This window comes from Punica granatum, chromosome 3, assembly GCF_007655135.1.
Source record: "Punica granatum isolate Tunisia-2019 chromosome 3, ASM765513v2, whole genome shotgun sequence".
NCBI classification, from domain to species: domain Eukaryota; kingdom Viridiplantae; phylum Streptophyta; class Magnoliopsida; order Myrtales; family Lythraceae; genus Punica; species Punica granatum.
Window position 1 is genome coordinate 4,910,492 of NC_045129.1, and position 25,791 is coordinate 4,936,282.

A 25,791-nucleotide genomic window follows, 5' to 3' on the forward strand; every position below is an offset into this window, starting at 1 on the left:
ATCTAATGATAGAGTACTGAACTGCATCATGCGATTCTCCTGCTTATATTGGTCCATGACCTTATGCCTCACTGCCTGTAGTCATCGACTGCTGAAAAGTTTGAGTGCTGTCTCAGTTTTATGCCAATCTAGCTGTGTCAGGTTTCAGTTGCAAAGTCTTGCTAACCAAAATCTAAATTTTCGAAATCTGATTCTTCAGCTTGCTGCTGCTGTGAGAGATTTTCGGATCGAGGATAGATTAAAAGACAGGGAAGTTGGAGATAGCGAACTGCTGCTTATGTGATATAGTGATGAGGATATTCTGAACCATTTGCTCTGCAGATAAGTGCATAGTTTTATAAAGAACTTGAAACATATGTCGACTGTTTGCTTGCTCCGTTAAGTACTGTAACACTCAGAGTAGTCTCCAGATACGTCGGCTATCGGGAGGTGTTACTTACGTGTGTGCCCGCAATAACTGTTAATCTTGGGGTGCAGAGTGTGTAAAACTCTGTTGAATCAATCCATCGTTCTTCTAAAAATTCTTTTTGTGTTTTAAGAATGTAACTATGCCAGACTGAGACGCAAATGTTGTTCAGTCGGTCAATATGTTGACGTGACGAGAATTAGAATTCCATCATATCTGCCTTCGCCAACCTCACGCTCATCTCTATGAATCAATTTCATTTCTCCATTCGAATATTAGTTCATATATCTTCAAAAAGCAGAGTTTACTTTATAGAGGGTGTGATTAACAACTTGACCCAATCTATGGGACTGGTCTAGCAACTTGTCAAGTTCAACCACCGGCCCAAAATACTTAAGCCCAAGTTGCTAGTGATCCCATAGGTTGGTCTTTATAAACCACTTCACTAACTCATTCTCCCATTAATGTGAGATTTTGAGGTGTTACAATATCCCCACTCAAAAGCTTGACGTCCTCGTCAAACTACTCAAGCAAATTATATACAAACCCAGGACACTTCACCAGGCATGTGGGATTCTAGAGGCGGCTCCTACGGTTCAAGAGGTGGCTCCCACCCAGTACGTCTGGTGTAGCACCTTGTCCGCATAGCACTTAGTTCCCACTCTTTCGGTTGGCTGGTACACTGCTCTGATACCATTTGTAACATCCTCGTTGAGTCCATCACTCAAAAGTGCTAGCTACTAGTGAGGTCATTGGGTCTCACATATAAACCTCATATCTCACCCTCGCACAACTGATGTGGGATTCGAGGGATCAGAGCCGACCCTGGCCCACAACCATGCAAGATCGAGGGTAGGCATTCGGGGGGCTACCCACGAGTCCGAATCTGTGGGAGTAATGTTCTGGATCCCCGCCCAAGAGGCTAGTGAGGACTTTGGGGCTAAAAGGAGGGAGTTTGTCACGCCCCACAAATCCCACATCAGTTGTGCAAGGGGGAGATCTGGGATTTATATGCCGAACTAATAGCCAACACTTTAGTGATGGGCCCCGCAAGGACATTATAGTGCGTAAATATAGATGATTCAAGGAGAGGAAGATTAATCTGTAAATATAGAAAACACTTAGGAATTGGGATACATAAATCTACCTAAAGTGTTAAGTCTCACTGAAATATCGAACATATGCGGCATAACACCAGGATGAATAGTCCCCTCAGTAGTGGCCTCTTTCGGATACCTTGCCTTCCAAAAATGGAATATAGAGAGCAGAGTTTGACGTTTCTATGCAAATAATTTTTTTTCAGGTCAGTATTGCTATCGATCGACTGTAAAATCTATACTTGAAAAAAAATAAGACAGAACAATCATGGTACAATCTTCTGAATTGAGCAGAGAAAAAAATGATAGGGAAATCAAGATAGACGTTGAATCTTTATATACTGCATCCAATAATACCTTCGGGCTTCTAGCACGATCTCTAATACTCTCGGAAACAATAGTTGCTGTATCGAAATTAATCTATGTATTATTATCTCGGACTTGCCCTCCGTATTCCAATCAAGCTTCTACTTCCTTTTTCCTTTTGTCTGTTCACTTAAAGTTGAGTTTTTAGGTGTAGACATCTGCCAACCTTTATCTGCATCCATCTACCAATTTGTCTATTCCTCAATCATCAGACAAATCTAAAGGTCATTTATTAGACATATTTCAATATCAAAAGATCAGCTATTTACTTCCGAACCAACAGCTACTCGATGCAGGATTATGCTAAACCACAGTAAAAATATGAAGAAGTAGCTTACATCCAGGTAATGTTGAAGGCAATTGGTGCTGCTTCAAATTGACTCATCGTGAGCACTTGAAAATATCAGAGCTGATCAGATTCGACTGTATAGAGCTTAATCTATAAACAGCTCTCTAACTTGACAGTTGACACCACTAGAAATCTTAGGTAACATCCCTGCATTGGAAACTAGAGATAAGAAAACTCGCAAGCTGAAGAAACAATATGAAATAACATTGGGCATCAGTAAACAAAAACCAATAGCAAAATAGGTTATCCAGTACTATCCTTTTTTCAGTGTGGAAGCAGGGTCGGCCCATTAGATGGTTAAGCTCTCCCAATCGAAAATTTTCTCACTCAAAGCAGAAACCTTACTCAAAGGAAACAATGCTCCAAAACACTTGAACCAATCCACATTGCTTGTCATTATACAATTTTTAGTGGTGCTAAGAAAGACGATGTCGTGACAGCCTAGGATGTCACTATGCCCCCGATTGACATTTCATTCATGAACAATCTCTGAACACGAACATGGCACCTATTATTATTGTCATTATCTCTACTATTATTAGTATCTATCTGCTGCTATATACGCACACTGATTAATGAAATGCGATTCCAACTCATTTTCAGAGATCACCAAGTCTCAGCAATTATCTAGCCGAAGAAGTCTCCTTGGCTGCTTCCTCCAGGGGACCGCCCCCTAAATCCAAGTTACCTGCTAAGTCATTGATGGATACTTCGACCACATCAGAGTGGACCCATACATCAGTCCCATACTCTGCTCATACAGCACATCAATTGTCAAATACATGATGCATAGAGAAGTTTTTTCCATTTCCCATTTCCAGATTGGTAATCGCATAAATAAAATTGAAGTGCTGATTGTCGAAAAGAAATTACTCCATCAGCAAAAATCTAAAATTTTATGAAGATAAGGGACGGCTATTCAATAATCAAAGTTAAGGTCTGATTTTGGAAATCAAGCACATAGAGAGAGAGAGCTGACACTCGCAGCTCGCAACCTCCGCGGTGGAGGCTGAGGCCTTGGCCTGACCATTTAGCGGTCAGGTTGAGAGAATTATGGGGTTCATGGCCATCCATGGCTAGACACCAGATTAAGTTAGTCCTGCTGGTGCTAATTTGTCCGATGCCATCCATGCAGTTGCCTTTATAACACGGACCAGATTAAGTTAGACACCAGATTAAGTAGACATGCTCTGTTAGATGTCGCCTTTGCTGAAATGTGAGTATGTTGTACACTTTTCACCAATTTCTTATGTATTTGCTACCAACTTGCTGTTAGGATTCTTGAGAGACTTGAGAGTTGAGACCATGGGCAAAGGGACGCGTGTTGCTTCGAAAAGAATATGATGATATATGAATGGTATTGCTGTTCCCCACGTAGAGATATTTGTTTTGCTGAAATGCGAGTACTATGATTTTTATTCTTTTTTTGGTTATACTATGATTTTATTTTTTAATAAAAGAAATTCCAAATAAAATAAAAAGAGACCACTAGGTGTGGACTGAGCAATTTCTAGTGGTAAAGCTGTGTAGTGGGAACTATTGAATTTTCATGGGCTGATACAAGCTTCAGCTCATTTTCAAATGTTGATATCCAAACCTCATATAAACCAATAGTTGTTCTTTCATCTTTTTTACGTGGGATTTTGTAATTCTCAACACTCTTCCTCACGTGCAACGTGTGATCTATTTCTGCCTATACGTTATCACGTGCCCTTAAACACCCGCCCTCAACAACTGACCTTGAGTCGGGCTCATCTTCTATGCTCGGGCGAGGGGGACTAACACGATGTGCTCTTTTGGCTACTCTCGATATTGGGTCGGCGTAGTGTAATCCCACGTGGGCACATGAAAGTGTAACCTATTTTGATACCATATTGAATTTTCATGGGCTGATACGGGTTCGAGCCTACTTCCACTTAAAAGCTCAAGCTGACAAGTGTTGGTATCAAAACCTTATATAAACCAATAGTGGTTCTTTCATCTTTTCTACGTGGGATTTTGTAATTCTCAACGGGAACATTTTTGCTTTACTTCCTCTTCTCATAGACATAGCTCTTTATTGCTAGAAATTTTTATAGTATTTGTTTCGTTTGTTTGGCTTCACATATACGATCTGCTGGGAATTAGGTGACCCTCTCTGTGGGGGATTGTCCTTATTTGGACACTGTAAGTGGATTATGTGCTTCTTCAATTCAGGTACTAATCGAAGACCTCGAAACTGAGGATCAGATATGTTTATTTTCATCATTCTCTTGGCTCTAGACGTTGAGGGGTAGCAGTGACTGTTATCAATGATCTGCTAGCTTCTTATCTTCCGATTTGTGATCATCCCGCTTCCGCAAGATGTTGTAGTAGACACGCTATGTTAGATGTCGCCTTTGCTGAAATGTGAGTATGTTGTACACTTTTCACCAATTTCTTATGTATTTGCTACCAACCTGCTGTTAAGGATTCTTGCGATCATGGGCAAAGTGACGTGCTTTGCTTCGAAAAGAATATGATGATATATGAATGGTATTGCTGTTTCCCTCGTAGAGATATTTGTTTTGATGAAATGCGAGTACCGTTTTCTGTTTTGCAGCATTGCGGGGTTGGTACCTTATATAGTAAAGACTAGCTAAACGATCCCCGTCAGGTTCATGAGGAAGTCAATCAAAAGAAACGATCCAGAAGTTTGTTGAAACATTCTCAATCAGCTCATCTTCTGGGAAGAATTTTCTTTGCCGGGCTTCAGTGATCTGCTAGCTTTGTTGTCTTTCCTCTGGTGATCATCCCAAGATCTTGGAGCAGTTGACTTGCCCTGCCTCTGCAGAAATTGTGAGTACATGTTTCGCTTAAATCAGTTCAGTTATATGGTTTGGATATTACTTTGGGTTGTGGGATTGATACTGTGAAGGAACAAGGACGAGGGCTAAAGATTTGAATTTCCGCGTTGTTATGCATCTGAACTCCATAGGGCATTCTAGTTGCTTCAGTTCTGCTAGCATCATAGGATTGGATTGTTTTATATCCTTCCCATGATGTTTAAATGGTTTTTTAAGTGAGGGGAGGCCTGCCCAGTCACTGATGGACGGGGATAGAACAAGGAAGAGAGGGGACTAAGTCGCAGTGGAGCCATTTATCACTGTTTGCATTTCGCTATGGAATACAGCTCAAAAAGAACCCGAAACTGTCTATAGTCAATTAATTCTGAGATCATGGAGATCGGAACAACCCCTTATTTGAGGTAAGAAACGGGGGCCTAAGGGTAGTCCTGTTTTCCTATCAGAATCATAGTTAAGTCGAACATGAATGCCGATGATGCCCTGTTTATTGCAGCTGGCTGCGTCTCTGCCTGCAATTAAAGTATATATGTTGCTTGGAGGTGTCATATGTCTTACGTTCTCTATAGATGTTTCCAAGCCTTGGGATAAGAGAAGTTAGCAAGGCTTTTCCCACACTGCAACGCAACTATTTTATTCATCAGCAGTGGACCGGTGAAGGTAATGCAGATTTCGCCATAAATGCAATGATCAGATTCATAGGATATGTTATGTTTTTACGAGTCATGAAACATTACACAGTTTTGTTTTATATGTATCTATTACACTGTTTTGTTTTATATGCATCTATTACACGTATATAAAAGTGTGAGTTCACTGTTGGTTTTCTCCATATTTCATAATCATCGTTTCGCCTTTCAAAGGGCTTGGAGACATGGCATAATTCTTATTCTATTTTCTGATGTATGTGCACGAAGGATGTTTTGATAATCTTAGGAATTAGAATAATAGGATATGTTTTGTTTCATAATCTCTGTCACACTCTTCCAGTGCGATATCTCTTAAGAGATTTAAATAAAAACGTCTTTTTCTACAAAAAAAAATACACTTTTGGTCCTTTATATTAAGTGTAACGTTTAATTTCATTCTTTTCGTTTTTTGTTCAATTTTGTCCTTTGTGTTTTGAAAATCGTTCTATTTGGTCCTTCGATGTTGATGTGGCAGTTAATTTCTTGCCATGTGTATAATTTCTGCTCATATGACCATACAGCACATTTATTTTCAATTTTTAATATTGTTCAATTTTCTCCTTCGTGTTTTGAAATCGTTCTATTTGGCGGTTTGACGCTGATGTGGCAATTATTTTCATGCCATGCGTATAATTTCTGCTCATGGGGCCATACAACACATTTATTTTCAATTTCTAATAATAAAGAATGAGAAAAAAAATGAAAAATCCAAACCAAAAAAAGAGTGGGCACTAGTGACTTGTTGCTGACCACCATCACCTCGTGCAAAAGGTCACCAACGTTCTCTACAGCCTTTGGCAACCTCATAGTTGCGATGGTGGCTCAAAGATGAGCCATTACCATCCTGTCTGTCCTCCTCTTCTCTCCTTGAAAAGAGAGAGAGAGGGAGGATAGAGGGGGCTGAGGTGGCTCAATCTCGAGCACTACCCCCTCTTTGAGATTGCCAATGAATTCTGGTAAAGAGAGATAGAGCGAGGATAGAGGCAGAGGAGGTGGCTCATCCCCAAGCCAATTGCCCCTTTCCGAGGTCACTAGAGCCGCTAGAAACCATCAATGACCTTGAATAGGAGGCAATGATCTGGTTCGAACCACCTTCGCTCCCTCTATCCTCCATTTTTCTCTCTTTCCCTCTTCGAAGAGACATAGGAATAGGACAAAGGGGGTAGAGGTGGCTTGCCTTTAAGCCACCATCGCAGTTGGCAAGGTCATGAGAGGCCATCGGCAACCTTGCCTGGGCGGTGGAGGCCCCTACTTCCCCTAGTTTTGATTTTTAATTTGTTGTTTTTGAAATTTTCAGAATTGCTTTTTATTGTTTGAAATTGAAAATAAATGTGTTGTATGGCCGCTTAAGAAGAAATTATACCCGTGGCATGAAATTAATTGCCACATGAGCATTGAAGAACCAAATAAAACAATTATCAAAATGTAAAGGACGAAATTCAATAACAGACAGAAAAGGACTACTTCACCCAAAAATAAATAACAAAGGGACGAAATTGACATTGCAATTAATGAAAGGGACCAAAAGTATACTTTTTCTTTTTTTATAATGCACATTTTTTATTCAGCGATATATATATTTAAAAAAACATAAGATGCGTCTGTTTTCAGCAATATATACACTTTAGATGCACTTTTGAAAATACTTTTGAAATTTTAAAATTATAATAGTGGACTTTTGTCTTTATTTATTGTAGTAATGTTCAAGTAACTTTATTATAAAAGAAAAAACTAAACACTATTCTTATATTATAAAATCAATGAATGAGATTAAAAGATGAATAGTACAATTGAAGCGTTACAATTGAAGAGTTAGTTTTATAGTCCAATTCCTTTAGTACAATATTAAATTGTATGCATAATTGAAGTTCATAAAATTGACGTATAAAAAAATTATGGAAAAACTATTTAAATTCTTTTACAAAGTAATTTTTTTCCAATGTATACATAGTATTTTCAATTGGAAATGAGAGTTTGCATAACCAAACCGAGTATTTCATAAATAATTCGAGTTAATTATTAAAGAAACATGAAGCTCGAGTTTATACATTTGTCTTAGATTTAACCAAATTTAAATTTTGTCTCATAAAAGTATCAGTATCTTAATTTTTGCCCGAAATATGTCTAGTTGTCTAACTCCGTTTATATTTTCCAGCAATTTGCTGACATGAGCTTAACATATGTTAAAGCGGACCCGCAATGACACACATGATACCACTTATTGCATGCCACCTCATAACAATTAAAAAAAAATTTAAAGATCAATGAAAATTAAAAAATTCAACAAAATTAAAATATCAAAGAAAATTCAAAAAAATCAACAATAAAAAATGAAAAAGAATAAAACTTAAAGAAAATTGCCAAATATTTCTGAAAGTTCATAAAAATAGAAAATTAATAAATTTGTAACAATTCAGAAAAAAAATTAAAATCAAATAAAATTCAGCAAAATTTTTAATTTTTAAATACTTTTTATGAGGTGATGTGCAAGGAGTGGTGCACATGTGTAGCTGTGGATCCATTTGAATATCTATTAAGTCCATGTTAGTCAAGGCAACTGTTATTTTTTCTAAATCCATCGTCCGTCAATAGTTCCATTAATTTTGTTGATGCGACAAGCAATTTCAGCCACATTCATTATTATGGGGGCCACATTTAAAATATATAAACTAAAAATAAAATAAAATTAAAGAATATCTGAATCAGAGAAAAAATTAATTATTATGGTGACATATGGGGATGCCTCACCCCTTCTCTGAGAAAAAAACTTCTTTAAAGTTTTTTTCTTTATTATTTTATAATATTTTGATGCTTTCATTTGCCACCTCAGTGTAGTTTATCGATCATGTCAGCAATGTTAATAAAATTATTGACGGATGACAAATTTGTAAACAAATAATAATTCATGATTTACCAAAAAAAAAGAACCTTCACGATGAAAATTTTAAAAAGGAAAATTCATGGTTTTTTGGGTAATCAAATCTACATAAATTGCTGAAATAAAGAGAAAAAAGTCTCTTGAAAACATCTTAGAGCATGACTTCTATAACAGACATTTATATTTACTCGGAATATAAATATTTTAAGATTCCTTTTATTATGAATCATTTCCTAGAGAACTAGAGAACAAAATTAAAATTTGCCAAATTTTTTTTATAAAAAATAAAATATATTATTTATATTGATATATTTAATCATAATAAACATACGGATGCTAGTTTACATTATGCCTTTATAGATTCCGATGCCATTTAAAATCATGTTTCCATAATTAAACAAAGTACCCATCATTCTATAAAAAATTTATATGAAATTATAATATTTGATTTTAATGTCCTATGTGACAATTAATTGCTCATCTGATGCTTTGTTCTCTGTACTGAGCACAAGCAGGAATGCCGAATCATTAAGTAGTACATTTCAAGTACATGATAGTGCCGCTGCATATATATATGATAATAGAGTATTGAACCACATCACACAACTCTCCAGCTTATTTCTGGCTCGGAACCTTGTGCGTCACACATCTTGTAGTCGCTCACTGGCAGAAAATATGAGCACCGTCTTGGTTTATGCCAATCTAGCTATTTCAGTTTTCGTTTGCAAAGTCTGGCAAACCAATATCTGAAAATTTTCAAAATCTGATTATTCAGCTTGCTGCTGCTGTGAGAGATTCCTGGATCGTGGATAGCTTAAAAGATGGTTAAGTCGGAGCTAGTGAACTGCTGCTTCTGGGATTAGTGCTGAGGAGATTTTGACCCATATTAGCTCTTTGAATTGTGTGCAGTTTCAGCATGTACTTTTTTGAGGAACTTCTATGGTGTTCATGTATGTTTGCCCGAAATGTTTATTCTCCAGATACGAGGAATCGACAATGGGGAAATTAAAAGTTCCTCATGTGCTTTGAGAATCTAACTTCGCAGGACAGGGGAGATGCATATGCTGGTAATAAGTTTGATTAATATGTTGACATGACAAGAATTGGAGTTCTACTGCTTCATTTAGATTATCACTTCCAGTATCGTGCTCTGCCTGCTGTGCCATGCTATATGGCCTTACTCTTCTCGACAGATTAAAATGAGCCTTGGTGATGGCTCTTGGGTCGCCTGAAAAATTCGAACCATTGCACGAGTTACATGTATCGTATTACAAAATTGAGACATTTAGAATTCAAATTGTGTTGCCCAGTGGGTTGTGGAGTCCATTCATCTTCAGTATTCAGATGAGGTCTTTCTGGAGTGTCGGCTGGAGTTGAGTATCATCATGTCTAGTGAAAAAAAATAGGAATATTGCAGTTTCATTCTGTGGGGCTGTATTCATATTTCTGGAGATAACAGTAATTTCACGAGGTTCTTTTTTTTAGGTTAATTTCACCTTCTGATGCGGAACGAGTTTCTTGTAAAGCAAATGCTACCCCGGAAACAATATCCTGTTCGTCCAGTATATCCCGTCCTTGGAAAATTTATCGGGATGGAAGCATACGAATGGTCCCCATTAACCTGACTGTTCAACTTCAACAAATTCATTATAAGTAGAAACGAGGAGAGGAGAACAGCATGTGGCTGATCGATCAAAGCCGGGTTTCGAACTCACACACGCAACCCCCTCTGAGCTTTCGTAATGGAATCAAAGCACTTGGCCCCATTCCACCGAGTGAAATGTTTTTTTTTTGGCCGACAGCGGGTCAAATTATTAGCTTCCTAGTAAATCCAAATGTTCTTATCTGTCGGGGAGATCAATCATGGCCTTGTTTTTAATTTCAAATGCAGCCCTCATCTGTTCATTTAAAATGGACGTAAAATTACCAACTCATCTTCCATTCTCAAATTTAGCGTTTCATCAATCCTCCCGTTAATTTTAATCGATTTTACTTATCGGCGCCACGTGGTAAATTCGTAGTGAGTGAGTTAATCCCACTGAATTTATTTAATAGCTAATTATTTTGAAAATGAAAAAAACTAGAAAAAAAATTAAAAAAAATCATAAGGAAAGGGAGAGGGGGGCCGACGGCCACAGTTACCTCGATCGCGGCCGCTATCCCCCAATCGCCACAATCGCCTCCTCCCTTTTCCTTCTATTTTTCTTTTTTATTTTCATTTTCAGAATAATTAAATATTAAGTAAATCCAGTGGGGTTCACTCATTCAATCCAAATGCGTCATGTTTAAGTAAAATCCATTAAAATCAACAGGAGAATTGACATTATTTCAAAAAGTTCGTGCTCGATTTGAGAAAAAAGTGCAAAGTGTAGTACGTGGACATGCATGCCTATGCTATGACTGTAAGTCTGTTGGATCTATTATTATGGCCCAAAGAGTGTGGGCTAGTACATACCTTGATATTCAAATAAAGAGCATGTTGGATTTGATCCAAAAATATATAGTCATGTTTAAGTAACTACATTATAAATAAATTAGGTAAATATTTGCGCGTTGTGCAGACGTTTTTGTTGATTAAATATATAGATTATATTTAGTAATATGTGATGTTATGAAGAACAAATACATTATTTTGAAATCTTCGTTACGTGAATATCGAACTAATTATGTTGTAATATGGGATTCTACTTTGTTTTGGTTCGTATAATAATTATATTACATAATTGTGATACCGGACCTCTCTAACTTACCTTAAACTTATATTTCATCAATATTTTATTTTATTTCCAATGAAATAATTAATTATAATTATTCTAAACGTTCTTAAATGCATACTCATTTTTTTTTATATAAATTGAAATGGTAGTGAATGTTATAGGCAAAGAAAATCAATATATATATATATATACATATATGGCGTTAAATGATCTATATATTTTTTTAGTAAATGTGAGCGGCATTTATGTTTATGTAAATGGTAATGCCAATTATAATGTCCTTATTAGGTAATATTCTGTTGTATATAACCAATATATATATGTATATATATATATAAAAAACCAATATAATATATTTTGTTAGGTTATTTGTATGTACTGTGTATATTCCACTGCTCAATAAGAGACTATACATTATGAAATAGGGAAAAGTATAGTTTTAACCCAGTACCTTTTATTACTTTTCTATCTCCGTCCATTACCTAATTTTTTTCTATTTTCATCCACTACCTTTTGTTAGTTTTCTATTTTCACCTTCCGTAGCCTTTTCTGTTAAATTTGCTGATGCGTAATAATTGTAAGGTTCGTATAAACAAAACTTAAACTGATTGGATTGCACAAGTCAGCTCGAACCGATTAATTAATTCATTAAACAGTTTAGACCAACTTTGACTCGTCTCCATCTCAGGTTCTCCTCTTCTCTTGATTTTCGCTGCTGTAGTCTGGTCTCCATCTCTCACTCTTCCGTGTTTCCTCTCTTTCTCCCCTGTCCATCTTTTCCTCTCCTTTGCTTCTTCTCTTTCTCTTTATCTCCATCTCTTATCTCTCTTCTAAATTGTCCTCGCGATACATTGGGGCCGAAATTTGGGTTTTCTAGAGGAATATAATTGACAAAAGGAGTGTGGTCAGATCTGAGGGTAAACATTACTGAACCGAAGACTCCTCTGTATTGAGTTGTGTTGAAAAATCTGGTATTGCATCAATGCGAGCTGACATACTTCCAGAAAGGTGCTACTGGGCAGCATACAATGTCAGGGGAGTTTTGAGTTCAAGGCAAAGAGGATAGAAATTAACACCAAGCAAGCTAAAGGAGGAAAAAGGGCTAACAAGTGCAAAAGTAAGAAAATCAAAGAGCTTTGAAAGCAATAACAACAACATCTCTAAAACTTCTTTCTCGATCCGATTAGTTTTTAACCTTAATTTATTATCTTTTAAAAACTTCTTTCATCCCGTCATCTCTATATCGTTTTATTGCAGGAATCCTACCAAATTTTGATCTATTTTCTCAGTTATTCTAATTGGGTCATTTTTCCATCTCTCTTCTCTTCTCTTCTCTTCTCTTCAACGTGATGACCTTGTAATGTTATAGGGTTTAAAGAGTATGCCTGGCTGAGATGTTCAACGTGAAAGGAGGAAGAGGAAACATGCTGCAAAAAAAGAAAAAAAAATGCAACAAAAAGAATGCAATGCATATGAGATTGAGTTTCTCTTGAAATGTTAATTTCAGCCGGTTTGATCTATGTTTTGATTGAAATTCTTAATTTCCGTTCGGTTTTATCGTAATAGAGAAAGAAATTGCCATGTGTTGGGTTTCCTTTGACGTAGACCCCATGATACTTTCGAAGTCAAGGCTTTTAATGGGAAAAGTTACGGAATGTTGAAAAAAATAAAGAGTTAAATGTGAGGAGAGTTTGGATTTGCCTCGTCACTTTCAAATATTTGCAGAACGCTTCCTGACTTTACCAAAAAATAAGCAAGATGTCGCCTCAACCAAATTCCGATCAAAATTCCATCCAAAAAAGAGCACATGCCACTCACATGTCAAAATAAAAGGGTAAAATTGTCTCCATTATTTAATTACCTGGAAAAAAAAAAGAATGCATCTGAATCAGAGGAATTAGAGCGTCGATCCCATCATGATCCACAAAGCTTTCATCTTGATCTACTGTTAATGACAAAAAATCACTTCTGCTTCGATTTGACCCGATATGATGATATTAATTGATAGCAGAGAGGTGTGTGATTTCAGCACAATCAACTTCCTGGGAGATATACAAACGAGTTCGAGGTGTATGAAATGTATGCACGATAGGAGGTTGTGGGATGAGAGTGGCTAGATTACCGTATCGGTTCAGGACGAGCAGGTGGCGGGGAGCACGATTCGGAGCACGAGGACCACCGGCAGCAGAGTCCGACTGGTGTGGCGGCACGCGGGAGCCACTGTCGCCGCCGATGCCTTCCCTGCGCTGGAGTTCGATATCGTCACTCTCCTGATCCCCGATGCTGATATGTAGAACTTCATCTTTTTGTTCTGCCTCTTACTCCTACTCGTCCGAACATTGTAGATAGCAAATTATCGACTAAAATATCATGGTGGCGGATCGATGTCCTAATTTCTCTTATTCAGATGCTTTCTATTTTTTTTTTCAAGTAATTAATTTGTGGAGACAATTTTATTCTTTTATTTTAACATGTGAGTGACATGTGCTCTTTTTTGGTCGGAATTTCGATCGGAAATTGGTTAAGGGAGCATCTTACTTATTTTTCGGTAAGGTCGGGAGGTGTTATGCAAAAATTTAAAGTTAGGGGGCAAATTCAAACTCTCATCATAGGTCGGGAGGTAAAGTGTATTTAGTTTAAAAATGAAATACTAAAAGGTAATGGCTAAAAAGAAGTAGTGAAAGATAATGGGTGAAAATAGAAAATAAATTAGACGGTGGACGACAATAGAAAAATGACTAAAGATGGTGGGCTAAAACTATATTGTTCCCCATGAAATAACAAACTATATATTATGAAACATATTCAATTAGGACTAGTTACGTAAGCATATTTCCGTAATAAACATATAAAAATTTCCTTAGTAAAAATAATAATTTGGCATATATATGCATATACGCATACATGATGCAAACGGCATCTATACATTATTATATGTTTATTATCTATATTTTTATGTATATGGCTATGCAAATTATAAAGATAAATTGCACTGGTAGTCTAAAAGGTTTTACAAATGTTTCAAGATGGTACAAAAAGTTTGTTTTGCTACTTGATGGTACAAAATATTTCAAAGTTGTTTCTGTATAGTACAAACTGTCATATCTCTATTGACGCCGTCAAGCCGACGCTGACGTGGCTCATTATGTGTCAGCTCCGTTCTGACATGGCTGAAACAGTGAACTGATGTGGAGAATGGAAGAAGATGACTGTTACCAGTTTTTGTGGGATGTTACATGATGGTGCAAAATGTTTTAAAGTCGTAACTGAATAGTATAAAAGGTTTTACGTAAACTACATGATGGTGCAAAATGTTTTAAAGTTGTAATTTCAACTATGTACTCACCGTCCATCATTGTTGTTGTTGATGAAGAGCTCTACAACTTGCAGAGCTGCTTAGATCTGAGACGGAGTGAGAGTGAAGGGTTGTTCGAGGCAATGGGTGCACCAAACTTTGTTTTCTAGTCCCATTGTCCGTCCATCCCCATTTTCCCCTTGTCAAAGACCTCAAAACCCTAACCATTTTCCTTTCTGAGCAGAACAAGAAGAAGAGGATGCTGCCGCCCCCGCCGATGAGGACACCATTGTCGAGCTCGAGGAAGTCGCTGTCACACCAGCGAAAAGACAAACTTCAACCCCATCCACGATCTTCAGATCTCCTCCCTCACTCCATTACCAACCCATCCTTGAACTTCAGAGACGAGAGAAAAAGGGGGAGATAGAAGAGAGAGAGAGAGAGAGAGAGAGAGAGAGAGAGAGAGAGAGAGAGTTACTGTTTCGGCCACGTCAGAAAGGAGCTGACATGTAGTGGTCACGTCAACGTCGGCTTGACGGCGTCAATGACGAGATGACGGTTTGTATTATACTGAAACAACTTTGAAACATTTTGTACCATCAAGTAGCAAAAAAAACTTTTTGTACCATCTTGAAACATCTGTAAAACCTTTTGAATCACTAGTGCAATTTATCCCAAATTATAATGCTTTTATTTGGTAATACTCCATTGTACAATAATCTATATAATATATTCTGTAGGGCTAATTGTATATGCTTTACATATTACACTACTTAATTAAACAAGAAACTATATATTATGAAACATATTCAGTTAGGACTATCTACATGAGAATATTTCCGTAATAAATACATACAATTTCCTTAGAACAAATGATGACGTGGCATCATAAGAGAGTTCCGGTTTATATTTTTGATGATGTGATGACATGAGAATTTAGTTCGAGACTTTGTTATATGTATGCTAGATGAAGACTGACGCGTTGCATGGACGATTACTAAGGAATTTGAAGATAAAAATCATGAAATATCAAAACTTATTCGTAATGTTAAATAATGTAAAATTTGATCATGTTATATATATATGATATGATTGAGTTTTATGGAAAATTAGGAATTAAAGAAAAGAACAAAAAACTATAGAAATTCATTTAGTATTATTTTTTTGATTTCATTATAATATGTAAAATTCGAGATACTAAGTATGTTCCCTTATTACTTTTACTAATATACATATACAAAAATATTTAAAGCATAAATATACGGAATATCTTTCTTCAATACTATACCATCTAAGATAATTATCCAATAAAATTAAAACAAGTGAAAAGTTATAAGAAATCTCATAGGATAGATTACCATATATTTGATCAAGTATCAAATAAAGGGTGGTGAAACTCAAAATATTAATATTATCATTCTTATGACTACTCAAATCAAACTTTATAAAAATAAATAAATAAGTATATTGAACTCAAAGTTGATTAAAGAAAGATCTCAATTGAATTACAAAAAAATTAAGAATAGAAATGAAAATATTGAAGGATTTTCAATTATTAAAGCAACAACTATAGTAAAACTGGAATAAATATTTTATTAAAAAACAATATCGAAGTAATTAGTTAGAAATTTACATTTATTCTACAAATCAAAATTTAACCAAAGAATAAATATAAATAAATAAAGCTACTGAATTCGAAGTTTATGGAGAGAAGATTTCTATTTAATTATGAAGTAAGATTAAAAAAAAGATTTCTATTTAATGCCCCAGCTGGCAACATGCCATTGGCCCTGGACATGGGGAGCACGGGCAAAGGTCAAATTTGGATAAACGGGCAGAGCATCGGTCGATATTGGCCAGCATATAAAGCCTCTGGAAGTTGTGGTCGGTGTGATTATGCAGGAACATACGGTGAGAAAAAGTGCTTGAGCAATTGTGGGGAAGCTTCACAGAGATGGTAAGGAACCGGTCACTTACCGAACATTTTCAAGATTCACACTTTTCTTTATCTCAGAGAAAACAGAGAGTTGGGTGCAAGTTTTATAACTAATAAATAACTAATGATGATGACTCTGTAAAATCTCAGGTATCATGTTCCTCGTTCGTGGCTCAACCCAACAGGCAACTTGCTGGTTGTTTTCGAGGAGTGGGGTGGGGACCCGAACGGGATTTCCCTTGTGAGGAGAGACATAGACAGCGTGTTTGTGCAGACATTTAGGTGGCGTTTGAAATTTAAGTTTGATTTTAACTTGACTTTGATTGTGATTTTACGGAGTATTTGGTCAAATTTGCGGGCCCACATTCATTTGAGAATATTATAATTATAGAGTTGTATTAAAATGGAGTGGTGTACATATTTATGGGTGGGGCCCATTATTTTGACTTTGATGAGTGTAATTTGTTTTGTTATGGGTAGAGTTAAAATCAAAATCACGATTCTAAAATCAAACCCAAATTTCAAACGGGGCCTTTATGAGTGGCAGCCCGCTCTGATAAACATAGACAGCCCCCCTCATAGACATTTATGAGGGGGGTGGGGACCCGAACGGGATTTCCCTGTAAAGTCAACAAGCCCCTGCATCCCAAGGCCCACTTATCATCCTCCCTGGGGCGTGAAGTTTCGTAGTCATTTCCTAGTCATTTTCCATGTCTTTTCCGTTTAGATCGGTTAATTGATCCGATCAGGTTCAAAAACTATGATTTCCATAATTGGTGAACAGCAATTAGTGGTGTCTGATACGAGCGTCCCCACTGAAGCTAAAACAATTGTCAGTGGCAAAGTGTGACCCTTTCTTGTTCAATGCAGGATAAGAAAAGCAAGGTTCCACCGAACACTTTCACTTCTGCGGGGCAAATTCCTAGTCATTTCCCTAAAGTCGCCTTTCCAGTGTGAAAGCATTGACCAGAAGCTCGTTGAAGCCTTTTCTCTCAGACTGCCGGTTTCACTCAGCTCATCTGCTTGGAAGTTTTTTTTTAGGTGTGCCGAGTTTCAATGATCTGCTAGCTTGTTGGAAATCTTTCCGTTGGTGATCGCCCCATCTCTGGGAGATCTTGGAGGTCAACTTGCCCTGCCTCCACGGAAATTGTGAGTACGTCTTTCTTTCTAACCATTTTCATAGTGTATGGTTCGATCGTTACTTTGGGTTGGTGATTGATGTATACCGTGAAGAAACAAGGAGTAGGTATAAATATCTTAAGTTCGGCGCTGTGAAGCGTCCGAGCTTCAGCAGGGCAGACTGGTTATTTCAAAGTAAGGAGGAACAGATAGATCTGCCCTGCTAGGGGAACAGCAATTCCAACAGCACAATAGATATGGAATGCTTTTATTTATGTCTTTCCCATGATGCTTTTGGTGCATGACGCATTCCTTTCAATTATTTTTCCATTAGGTCTCTTCTTTCGATTGTGAAATGGTCCGAAACTGAGAAATTGCTTTCTCAGCCAAGAGAGGTTTTCTCCAAATCTATCACTCTGATGTGGATTCATTCCTTTTTTGTCTTTGTCTGACTCTGCAGGTCCATGTGGAACCTGAACTTACCTATAAGTTGGACAATTCTAAGATATTGCAACATGCTGAACCAACCCTCACCATCGAAAAGGGCAAGTTCAGTACTGCATCCAGCCTGCTTGTGGTGGTACTAATGTCTTTCTACGTCCAAAATTCCAGCATATTCAGTCTTCTCGACGTTTATCTATAAAAACTATAACCTGCAATGGTTGGAGGCTTGTCAACATTGTCGCTCAGGTCGTGTGTCCGGATATCATCAGTTGAAGGGTGCATGCTGAAGGTCAAGTCAGTGCTCTCTGGCTTTTTTGTTCGTCCCATGTTACTATTTTGTTTAGTTTGCCTATTATACAACTTTCAGATGACCGATGTGCTATTCATAGAAATTACTCGTGTGGTTCAATTTAAATATACTGTTAAACCACAAACAGAGAGTGCTAAGTTACTGGGATGGCTACTTCATTTATTATTTAACTCGAATAGCATACTTCGATTTTGTTGGACAAATAATGACATGGTGTGACAGGTCGTTTTTGAGGGAACCGAGCTAAGCAAAGTGAATGTACTAAAATGCTCCTATATATATAGTTATGAAATTTGATGAGAACCTCTTCGGCATGCTCTGATTCCGTTTTGAATGGCTTTTCAGGTTGGGAAAGGTCTACCCAGTCACTGATGGATGGGAATGGAACAGGGATGAGAGGGGACTAATAGCAGTGGGGTCGTTTTCCATCGTTCGATTCATCCATTTCTCTGGGGAATGCAGCTCCAGAATAACTAGGAACTTTTTAGTCAATCAGTTCTGAGATCATGGAGATTTGAATAGCCCTTTTTTGAAGGTAAGAAACAGGGATCTAACAGTAACCGTGTTATCCTATCGAATATTTGTCTTGTCATTTGTGAATGCACATAAAGATATGTATTGCAGCCGACCATGTTTCTGCCTACAATGGAGCATGCTGTTGGAGTTGTAACATGTTACATCTATGTTATCCACAGATATTTCCCTGTCTTTCGGTTTAAGAGAAGTTAGCAAAGCTTTTCCCTCATTGCAGCTCTGCTACTGCCAGTCTTCATTCATCAGCAGTAGACCAGTGAAGGTAAAGGTTCTTCCACTTGAGACGATCTTTTCTTGCCAATTTTCATTTTGTTCGCATGAGTTTGATGATGCATGTGATAATCAGATTCATTGGATATGTTCTGTTTCCATGAGTTACAGTTCATGAAATAGTGTTCTGAGCACAAGATATGTGTATTTTGTTTTACAGTTGCCTGAGGGTCAGTAGCTGGCATGGGTAAGCCAAGGGACAAGTTTTGGGATCACACTGAAGTCATGCCAAATGAAGGTGAGGCCAAGGATCGGTGGAAGTGTAAGTTCTGCCACAAACTATTTTCTGGGGGAGCTTCCAGGATAAAGGCGCATTTGGGTAAGGTGGAAGGCAAAGGAATTAAAGTTTGTGAAAGTGAAGTTGATGAAGCTACGATGAAAGAAGCTAGCGAGGCTCTTGAGAAGAGTACAAAGAGAAGAAAGGTAGAGACTGAAACCAATTCAGCTCAAGTCAACCCACAGCAGGTGGTGGCAGATTTGCGAATTACTCTGCCATCTCCTAGCCAAAGCAACCCCAATGCACCAGCACCACTGCAGCAGAGTCCTGACCCAATCCACCTGACGGGCCTGCCTCTGCTATTTGCGTCGAGGGTCAATCTAGATGACATCTCTAATTCGCATAGCATTTTTGGGGATTCTAGTGAAAACTTATTACGAGAAGTCTGCGGTGGAGCAGAGGTGGAAGGTCCATCAAATGCTCATGTGTACAATAATGAAAGAAGTAGCATACCATGTTCAAGCTTTGTCACAGAAGCAGCTGACCAATCGGGTTGGCTTGAACGCAGCACTCCCCAACTAGAAGACCTGCCACCTTTGCAAGAGGATCAGTGTAGTTCGTACGTACATGAGCTACAGGTTGAAAATGCAAATCTACTCTCACTCGAGATCCAATCCGTGCAACCAGATTGTCCTGTTCTGCTACCCCAGAATGTTCAGCCATCTCTTCCTGAAAGCTTACGTAATGTACCACCGTGGGTGATATTAGAGGTTAATTCCTGCGGAGACAACCCAGTGCAAGATCAACCCGATCCAGTAGTTGAAGATCGTGAAGCTAATAGCATTATGCTCGAGCAAATCAATCGTTTTGATCCAATGCGGATTGATCCAGATCCCGACAACAAAGACAATGGGAACAGTGCTTCAGTTCTACCTTCTTCTGAGCCGAACACATTTGTAAGGGAAACTACCCAGCGTGAGGTGTTAGCACCCAAATTAGTGGGTCGAGAACGGATTGTAGATGAACTCTGGGATTACTTAATGACAAATGATATATTATGCATCGGAGTCTATGGGATGGGGGGAGTGGGGAAAACCACAACAATGAAACACCTCTATAATAAAGTGCATGACATTGCTGCCTTTGAGAATGTATTTGGGTCACGGTGTCAAAAGACTGCAGTATCCACGAGCTTCAAAATAAGATTGCCAGAGCCCTCATGGTTCCTAACCTTTTCAAGGACGTTGACGAAGGGATGAGGCCAACATTGTTGTTCAACCACTTAAAGGAGAAAAGAAGTGTCTAGTTATTTTAGATGATATGTGGCAGCATTTTGAGCTTACAGACGTTGGTATTCCAGTCAAAAGAGATGGTGTTCGTCTGGTCCTAACAACACGAGATCTTGGTGTTTGCGAAAAGATGTTGTGTCAAGTGAAAATTGGAGTTCGACCCCTATCTGATGAAGAAGCATGGGCATTGTTTATATTGACACTTGATTCTGATCAACCTCCTAGTCAGAAACTTGTTGCTGAGGATATTGTTAAGGAGTGCAAAGGCTTGCCGTTAGCTATTGTTGTCATGGCGGGAAGCATGAGGGGAGAGGTCGAGGATCATGTATGGGAAGCCACGCTGGAAAATTTAAAACGACCAGGAGTTCTGGAACAGAGTATGAAAGAGAGTGTTTTCCCGATACTGGTGCACAGTTACAACCGCTTGGATAAGAAGAAACAACTATGTTTTTTAACGTGTGCTCTATATCCTGAAGATCGGTCAATCCCAAGACAAGAACTGATAGAACTTTGTATTGATGAGGAGGTGATTCATGAAGATAGGAGGCGGAAGATGTATAACGAAGGGCACAGATTGATAGATGAACTTGAAAAGGCGTGCCTCTTGGAGGCATATGGTGCAGGCGGTAGAGGAGTTAGGATGCATGATGTGATTCGGGATATGGCACTGCACATCATGAACGAGAACAACGCCCCATGCATGGTGAAATCTGGCTTGGGTTTGGAAGATGTGCCGGATGATGAGGAATGGTTGCCTAATCTTCAGAAGGTCTCTTTAATGAGTAATCGCATAAGGGTAGTTCCACCCTCCATATCACCAAATTGTCCTCAACTTGCAACTCTGTTGTTGAGTGACTGTTTTTTTTATAAAATCTCAAAACGTTTCTTTCAGCGGATGCAGGGGTTGAAGGTTATTGATTTGAGAAGGACTGGAATCACAGAAGTGCCAAAATCCGTCATGAACTTGAAAAAGTTGAACGCACTAGTACTCACTTTGTGCTTTAAATTATCTCGTATTCCGTCCTTGGCGAAGTTGACATCGTTAAGGAAGTTGGACCTCCGAGGGTGTATAAAGATAAAAGAAGTACCAGATGGTTTGGGGATGTTGGTTAATCTTACATATCTCTGCTTAAGAATGACGGGGATTAAAAGGATTCCAGATGGAGTAGTCTGTAAGTTAAAGAAGCTACAGCACCTTGAAGCGGATTATATTGCGGTGAAGGGAGAAGAAGTTGGAAAATTGAGGAAGTTGGAGCTACTCCATTGTCGTTTTGAAAACGTGAATGAGCTGAATGAGTACACACGGCATGCGACAACTATAGAATCATACAGTCTTGTCATAGGAGCTCATACAGATTTCAAATATTGGCGTTTGGGATATGCATGTGGTGACAAACTTATTTATATGGGTGAAGGAGAGTATAAGATAGGAGAAACTTGTCATCTCCCAAGAGACGTCACGGCATTGTGGATTCAAGGCTATGGCGGGACGTGGAATATATCCAGTTTTATGGGACTTGAGGAGCTGAAGGCGCTATACATTGAAGGGTGTGATGAGGTGTCAACACTGAGTGGGAATGAGGGACAGCCAGAAGAGCCAGAGGGACAGCTGGAGGAACGAACTTCTCCACCACCAGGAGACCACTGCCCTAATCTCAGGCTGCTAGGTATTAATGGATGTCCAAAATTAAAGCATTTGTTGGTGCCTAGACACAGCTGCAGTATGTACCTTAAGAAACTAGAAAGTCTCGAGATATACCACTGCGAGGAGCTGGAGAGTATAATAGACGAAGAAGAATCACTGACATCATCAACATCGCCACTGCCACCGGACGCTTTCTCCCAACTCCAATCAATTCAAATCGTCAATTGTCCAGAGATGAAGAATGTGGCGGGGCCTGAATTGCTTCCTCTTCTCCATAACCTCAAGCGGATTAAAGTTGGTGGGGCCTCCAATATGGAGGAGATAATAGCAGTGCCATCCCTTTCCCCATCACCACCACCAATTCCTGCAGCCACGTCTACCCCCTTCCTTCCTCTTCTTACAATGATTTGTGTTGGACGATGTCATAAGATGAAGAGGGTGCTAACTCTTGAGGTATTCATGCTCCTCCCCAACCTCCAGGCTATCAGTGTTGATGATTGCAAGGAGATGAAGGAGGTTATAGGCGGCCAAGAAGAATCACTGACATCATCAACATCACCACTGCCACCCGATGCTTTCTCCCAACTCCAATCAATTCAAATCGTCAATTGTCCAGAGATGGAGAATGTGGCGGGGCCTGAATTGCTTCCTCTTCTCCATAACCTCGAGCGGATTCATGTTAGTCAGGCCTCCAATAAGGAGGAGATAATAGCAGTGCCATCCCTTTCCCCATCACCACCACCAATTCCTGCAGCCACGTCTACCCTCTTCCTTCCTCTTCATACAGAGATTTATGTTGAGCGATTTCATAAGATGAAGAGGGTGCTAACTCTTGAGGTATTCATGCTCCTCCCCAACCTCCAGACTATCAGTGTTTATGATTGCAAAGAGATGAAGGAGGTTATAGGCGGCCAAGAAGAATCACTGACATCATCAACATCACCACTGCCACCCGATACTTTCTCCCAACTCCAATCAATTCAAATCGTCAATTGTCCAGAGATGAAGAATGTGGCGGGGCCTCAATTGCTTCCTCTTCTCCATAACCTCAAGCGGATTAAAGTTGGTGGGGCCTCCAATATGGAGGAGATAATAGCAGTGCCATCCCTTTCCCCATCACCACCACCAATTCCTGCAGCCACGTCTACCCCCTTCCTTCCTCTTCTTACATCAATAGATGTCTGGGGATGTTCAAAGATGAAGAGGGTGCTAACTCTTGAGTTATTCATGCTCCTCCCCAACCTCCAGACTATCAGTGTTGATGATTGCAAAGAGATGAAGGAGGTTATAGGCGGCCAAGAATTAGACCACGGCGCCACCAGCAGCTTGTTCTCGTCCCCCATTCCAGCAGTATCTCCTGGTGATCAATTAAGTACAAGAAAGCTGAACTTGAAGTTGTCCTTTCTGCCGGAGCTGGAGAGCATATGCAGTTGGACCGGACTTCGGGATCTCATACATGTCATTGAGATAAGTAGATGTCCAAAGCTGAAGAGGATTGAAATGCTAGACGATGCTTCTCCTCCCCCTTCTCTTGAGGAGATAGTACTAATAGAAGAAGAGGATGGAAATAGAGATAAACAATGGTGGGAATCTCTGGAGTGGGTCCATCCTGAGGCCAAGACTACCCTTGAACCATATGTGTTTGTTTATTTGTTTCGCCGAAAAATTCCTTTACGAGAAACAAGTCGTAATCGTCAGCAGGATTAGGGATGGAGGGATGGACCCAAACTGTGCTCAGAGGAAGTAACTATACCCATCAAGGTACTATTTTTATCTACTCCTTTCTCCTACGGGACACCGACGAATGAATTAATATATTTCTTTGTATTTTATTTTTAAAAAGGTATTCTTTTTTGAGAAATTACTCTTCTGTGAAATTCATAAACGTACTTAGATGGAGATACAGTAAAACAATGGCGGGAATCTGTAGAGTGGGTCCTACCTGAAGCCAAGACTGCCCTTAAACCCTATTTTTCATCAAAGTTTGGCCCTACAGAAAGATTCCTATATAGGAAATGGCGTCATAGCCGGCAGCAGTCTTAATGAGGGAGGGACGGAGCCCCCAAACTGTGCCGGAGGAGCCAATGATACACGTAAAGGCACTATTTTATTTTCACTTACTGACCAAATTTTTACCTTAGAAAAAATTTTAAAAAGCACCGACAAATGAATGAGTATGCTCTTTGTCTTTTATTTTCGAAGGCATTCTTCTTTTCTGAGAATTTTGTCTGTGTAAAATATATTATTATTATTATTATTATTATTAATAAATAACTCCCTGTTATTTTCTGTAGGGAGGTGGACTTATTCAAATGGAACAATGGACAGCAGAGCATCATCAGATTGCCTATTAAAGTAATCAAAGTCCTATCCCAACCCTTCCGTCATCCATCTTCTGTAATTCTCCTGTAATTCTGGCCCTTTGATGTGGTGATTTTCTCGTCTTCTGTGTCAATAATTAGGGTGGTATGAAGTACCTGATAGTATATAATGATAGAGTATTGAACTGCATCGAGCTATTCTCTTGCTTATATTGGTCCAGAACCTTATGTCTCACTGCTTCTTGTTATCGACTGCTGAAAAGTTTGAGTGCTGTCTCAGTTTTATGCCAATCTAACTATGTCAGGTTTCAGTTGCAAAGTCTTGCTAACCAAAATCTAAAATTTCCAAATCTGATTCTTCAGCTTGCTGCTGCTGTGATAGATTTTCGGATCATGGATAGATTAAAAGACGGGGAAGTTGGAGATAGCGAACTGCTGCTTATGTGATATAGTGATGAGGAGATGCATTTGCCCTGCATATATAGTGCATAGTTTTATGAAGAACTTGAAACATATGTCGACTGTTTGCCTGCTCTGTTAAGTACTGTAACACTCAGAGTAGTCTCCAGATATGTTGGCTATCGGGAGGTGTTACTTACATGTGTGCCTACAATAACTGTTCATCTCGGCATGCAGAGTGTGTAGAACTCTGTTGAATCTATCCATTGTTCTTCTAAAAATTCTCTGCGTTTTAAGCATTTAACTATGCCAGACTGAGATGGAAATGCTGTTCAGTCGGTCAATATGTTGACATGACGAGAATTGGAGTTCCATCATATCTGAATTCGCCAACCTCACGCTCGTCTCTATGAATCAGTTTCATTTCTCCATTCGAATATTAATACATATATCTTCAGAAAAGCAGGTTTTACTTTATAGAGGGTGTGTGTAACGACCTGGTCTAATCTACGAGACTGGCCTAGCAACTTGTCAAGCCCAACCACCGGCTCAAAATGCTTAAGCCCAAATTGCTAGTAATCCAATATGTTGATCTTTATAAACCACTTCACTAACTCATTCTCCCACCAATGTGGGATTTAGGGTGTTATAATATCCCCTACTCAAAAGGCTTGACGTCCTCGTCAAG

At 38.7% G+C, this 25,791-nt stretch overlaps 2 protein-coding genes, 1 long non-coding RNA gene and 1 pseudogene across 4 annotated transcripts in view; all 4 read left to right on the plus strand.

The window, feature by feature from the left end:
- The window catches only part of LOC116201683 (probable disease resistance protein At1g61300), a 280,377-nt gene extending 279,856 nt beyond the window's left edge, over positions 1 to 521 (plus strand). Inside the window, exon 8 of the mRNA XM_031533021.1 lies at positions 200 to 521. The gene's annotated coding sequence lies outside the window, so the exon portion shown is untranslated. The remainder of the gene's footprint in view (positions 1 to 199) is intronic.
- A 3,771-nt stretch (positions 522 to 4,292) lies between these two features.
- LOC116201749 lies at positions 4,293 to 9,968 on the plus strand. 2 transcript variants are annotated; one of them, XR_004155938.1, is made up of 5 exons: positions 4,293 to 4,414; positions 4,800 to 5,035; positions 5,260 to 5,444; positions 5,537 to 5,700; positions 9,383 to 9,968. It is a non-coding gene; the product is annotated as an uncharacterized LOC116201749 (long non-coding RNA). The 2 variants fall into 2 exon arrangements; XR_004155937.1 differs by having other exon boundaries at positions 4,319 to 4,606.
- An 8,230-nt stretch (positions 9,969 to 18,198) lies between these two features.
- The window catches only part of LOC116201685 (disease resistance protein At4g27190-like), a 44,570-nt gene continuing 36,977 nt past the window's right edge, over positions 18,199 to 25,791 (plus strand). The window contains exon 1 of the mRNA XM_031533028.1: positions 18,199 to 18,407. The gene's annotated coding sequence lies outside the window, so the exon portion shown is untranslated. The remainder of the gene's footprint in view (positions 18,408 to 25,791) is intronic.
- On the plus strand, positions 18,771 to 25,480 carry LOC116201686 (annotated as a pseudogene).